The sequence below is a fragment of the Macrobrachium nipponense genome, chromosome 47, assembly GCF_015104395.2.
Source record: "Macrobrachium nipponense isolate FS-2020 chromosome 47, ASM1510439v2, whole genome shotgun sequence".
NCBI classification, from domain to species: domain Eukaryota; kingdom Metazoa; phylum Arthropoda; class Malacostraca; order Decapoda; family Palaemonidae; genus Macrobrachium; species Macrobrachium nipponense.
In genome coordinates this window covers 29,557,650-29,562,462 of record NC_087222.1, presented here as the reverse complement: position 1 = coordinate 29,562,462, position 4,813 = coordinate 29,557,650, and positions in this window count along the sequence as shown.

Sequence of the window (4,813 nt, the reverse complement as noted above, 5' to 3'; positions counted from 1 at the left end):
CAGAACAAAAATCAAAGCCATTAACAAGCAAATTATCGTTACAAATTGTCACTACCAAACATGTAAGAATACTTTAAAAGTGCTTAAGAACTGAAACTGCAGTTAGTATAACAGGCTGTTGCTAAAAGGTGACATTGTATTTCCTTACAATTTTATAAACAAGGTAACTATCTAATTTAAAAAGACCTGAACTCAGATTCATAAGTTGATTCTTTAAAATGCTTAATAAAGGCAAATTCAATTATGTTTCTTTTTGCAATATGGTCACAAAATATTACCTCAGATGCATTTTTCCAGTCTATACTATGGTTAAAATCATTCATGTGTACAAATAAAGCACTTGTCGATTGACCTGTTCTAACTGCGTAACGTTGTTGTTTTAGACGGTAATCTAGTTCTATACCAGTTTGACCAAGGTATTTGTAATTACAGCCAGCACAAGGATTCGTGTAAATACAGCCACTAATTTGTTTTGGGGAATTACGCACAATGATATTTTGAAGTGTTCCTGAATTTTTGTATACCACATTTATCTTGAAAGTTTTGAGTAATTTCTGAATAAAAGAAAGATTTACATTACATGGCAGTGTCAAGATATTTTCTCTCACAAAAGGCTCCCTGTTGTTACTGGAATAAAAAATATTTCTAGCTTTCTGCAAAGATTTGTCAATTAAAAACTTTGGGTATTTTAACCTATTTCCTACGTCATAAATTTTACAATTCTCGGAGTCTAGGAATTCCGGACTGCATATCCGTAGTGCCCTTAAAACATGCTACAAAAAACTGAGAGTTTTACATTAACAGGGTGGTCTGAATAATAGTGGATGTAAGAACAGACATTGGTAGGTTTCCTGTGAACATCAAACACAAAGCTTCTATCCCTTCTATGAACCAAAACATCAAAAAACGGTAATGAACAATTATTTTCTTCTTCAACGGTGAATTTAATAGAAGGTACCAAATATTTAACTTGTCTAAAAATATGCTCAAATTTTTGCACATGGGCCAAACACAGAATATGTCATCAACATATCAAAACCAAAGAAACCCCCTTAAGCAAAATACCGGGTAATATTTTTACTTCAAAAAATTCCATATATAGGTTGGTAAGTACTGGGGAAAGGGGATTCCCCATAGCCATTCCAAACTTTTGATGGTAATAATTTCCGTTAAAAACAAACTTACAATCCTTAATGCATAATTTTATCAATTCTAGAATTTTGTCAGAAGCCAAAGGTAAAATATGCTTTGTTAATTCGTCAGCTAAAAACTTCAATAAATCATCAACTGGAACATTGGTAAATAAAGAGGTAACATCAAAACTGATCATTTTAAAGTCGTAATTTATGCGAGCATTAGATTTTTTCAACAAAATCTGTATTATTCTTTATATGTGATTTAGATATGTTTCCGACAATAGGCATAAGAATCCCAACTAACCATTTAGACAGTTTATATGAAACGCTACCAACCGAACTGATTAATGGGTGGACAGGATTACCAAATTTGTGCCTTTTAATAAGACCATACATATACGTAAAGTTGTACTTTGGGAGGAAAACTGTTTGACTAGAGCATCATTTTCTTTTAAGACACTTTTTAATATCTTATTGAAGTTACTATTAACTGTGGCAAGGGTTTTTTTTTCTTATTTCTGAATAAGTCACATGATCTGACAAAAGATTGTACATTTTTCTAACAATCGTCCCTATCCATTATTACCAGAACCTGGGATATTTATATATATACACAGACACCTGTAAACACCTATAAATATGCTGTATTTTGTCATTTTTATAGCGAGTATGAATGATAAACACAGAAGGATTTGAATGAAACCTTGCAGTAAAATGAGAAGAATGCAGCAACGCCAATTTTTTGTTCATTTTAGTTTATTATTTTTTATATATACGTATATCAATTTACTATTAATGTGAACTCATTATGATCACATAATGATGAGAAGGTGGGAAAAGGAGACCATGTGTTCACGAACACATTTTGCAAAACAGGAAAGTATACTGTGATCCAAATTGCAATTCAACTTGTGAATTTTCAATATAATTAAGACTACAAAATACATTTCATCTTATCGATCCAGGAGAAGGTTTGTTCTTCATGTTACTTACGTCATTGACAGCAGTTTGCAGTTTGTGATCGAAAAGTCTAGAGATAGATCAGAAGTAAATGTCATAGGCTAACACATCATCATGGCAACCTTAGCCAGCCAATCAGGCTGTGTATTTTGAATACAATATGTAGTTTTTAATAGTATACTATATATTTTGCTGATTTTATGAAGAACAGAATGAATTCCTTCTCTCTCTCTCTCTCTCTCTCTCTTCTCTCTCTCTCTCTCTCTCTCTCCTTGTCATTTGCCAGTAACACCACCTAAGTAGTGTTCAGTGACTCAGCTTTTGTCTTCATAGAGTTTACCTTTGTCATATCTTTCTTTCCTAAAAACATACAAAGCATTGCACTGCAGCTAACCCTTTAAAGGAAGCCTAGAATAAAAAGCTTATCAGACTAATCCAACCTGCCTAACCTAACCTATACTCTGTTTTTTTCCATCTGTCCATCTGCCTGTGGTGTTTGTGTATGGTAACACTGCGTCCCGGTTTTTAGATAGTTACATTCAGCTTACATTCAACAATAATATCAATATCCTATTTCGAATATTCACATACAGTAAATTATTAAAACACTTTTCAGTTGCAAATGTACACCAAGATATCCTTTTATTTACTACCTAAAACTTCCACATAGCGTAACTATCTAAAGCCCGGGATGCAGTGTTACCATACGCAAACACCACAGGTGGTGGACAGATGGAAAAAAACAGAGTATAGTAGGCTGTGTTACCCGGCTGGGGGGGGTGGGAGGGCTTTAAAGGAAACATATAAAGGTTATCGTAACCTAAACCACCTAACCCAACCTAACCTGGTAGGCCGGTGTTACCCAGCCAAGTAAATGCATGAAACACTGACTGGAATGGAAACAGAAAAGAAAAAAAAGGTCATCAGGAAGTATAGATGATAGTTTACAAAAAACTGAAATGGTTTTTAATACATATTAATAAATATAAACAATATGAGGATAAGTGTTAGGAAAAATAGATAAGATAATGCAAAAAAGAAATTGTTACGATTGACTGACGTGATATAAAATGCTGCAACACAAAAGACAAATGGAAATAAATGTAAGGAGAAATGAGAGTCTGGTTGAAATCATATGAGAAAACCCCCAACCAACCCCACACTTGACTTATTTATGCAAATTATTTATGATGCAATTGGCTTAGCCTAGCCTACTTGTGGTTAATGATGGCGCGGCGATGGAGTTTTGGCGAGAGATTAGTATTTTTAGAATTTATTTAGTACCTACTCACTGTACCATAGTCTGGAGGCATTAGGTGACCTCTCAGGGATTCATTTTTGGCCATGGGAATAACAGTTTGGGGCGGTTTTGGTGAATTATTTCAGAGCATTTAAAATTTATTCCAGGATAGTATTTATTTCAGGACATATTACCCACGATTTTGGATACCCTAGTGGTTTAGTGAGTCTTAATTCAGAATAACCATTCCAAGGAAAACAGACTTTTGTTCTCTTTTATGTACACCTACGAGGCAGTGTCCTACCCTGTAATAATTTGTGGCTTAGGATGTTAAATGTCTGAGCTCAAAGGAAATTTTTATACAGCTGTTTAGCTGTCAATAGTTTCAGATTGATGAAGTAACACTTGAGGTTCTCTGCACCTGTGGCTTCTTGCTGCAACCCCTTTCATTCCTTTGACTGTACCTCTGTTCATATTCTCTTTCTTCCATCTTACTTTCCTCAATCCTCTCCCATCAGTTGATTTATGGTGGAGCTGCGATAGGTTTTCCTCCCGTTACGTCTTTAAAAACGTTTTCATTTTGGGTCTGAGAAGAACGCTTTTCCAGTTAAATCTCTGTCCATTCTTGAGTATAATAGGGCCTATACTCTGTTTTTTCCATCTGTCCATCCGCCTGTGGTGTTTTTGTATGGTAACACTGCGTCCCGGGCTTTAGATAGTTACGCTATGTGTAAGTTTTAGGTAAGTAAAAGGATACTTGGGTGTACATTTGCAACTGAAAAGTGTTTTCTTAATTTACTGTATGCGAATTACACCGTTAATATTCGAAATACACCACAGGCGGATGGACAGATGGAAAAAAACAGAGTATATAGTCATTCACATCTTTCAGTATAATTGGTAAGCTCTTTTGGCTAGGAACTAGCTTAATTGTGCTTCTTGGCACCTTGAATGTGAGATTGTCCCTTCTGATGACCTATTGTGGACTCTGTCCAGCTAGTTAGTAATGCAAAGTATTGCCAGAACCCAAGTCAACTTATGACAAATTTTCTTTGGTCGGCCCGACGATTCATTTTCCCTTTGCTGCCACAGCACTCGAACATCAAATTACATGCAGGTTGAATGGAGGTGTGTAGGCAGATGCATCACCATGACCATTGCCAACGTGAAAGGCTTCCAGCTGTGACCCATTAACGAGATGTATTTGATATAATAATTTCCTTTAGTGAACCAGCCCATAAATTTGATGGATTCATCTGCTATTGAAAGCAAAGCTATGGACTTAAAGCATATTTCTATTAAAATGATAAAATTTAAACAATATTTTGCTGCCCAGAGAAGCAAGGTACATAATGATTTGTCACCCATGATAATTTTGTGTTCCACTTAGAAGGTGTGTAGAATGTTGGTGGCTGAAGTTGATTGCTTTGGTCACTACTAAAATATCTTGCTAAAATAAAATGAGCCAGAATATTAT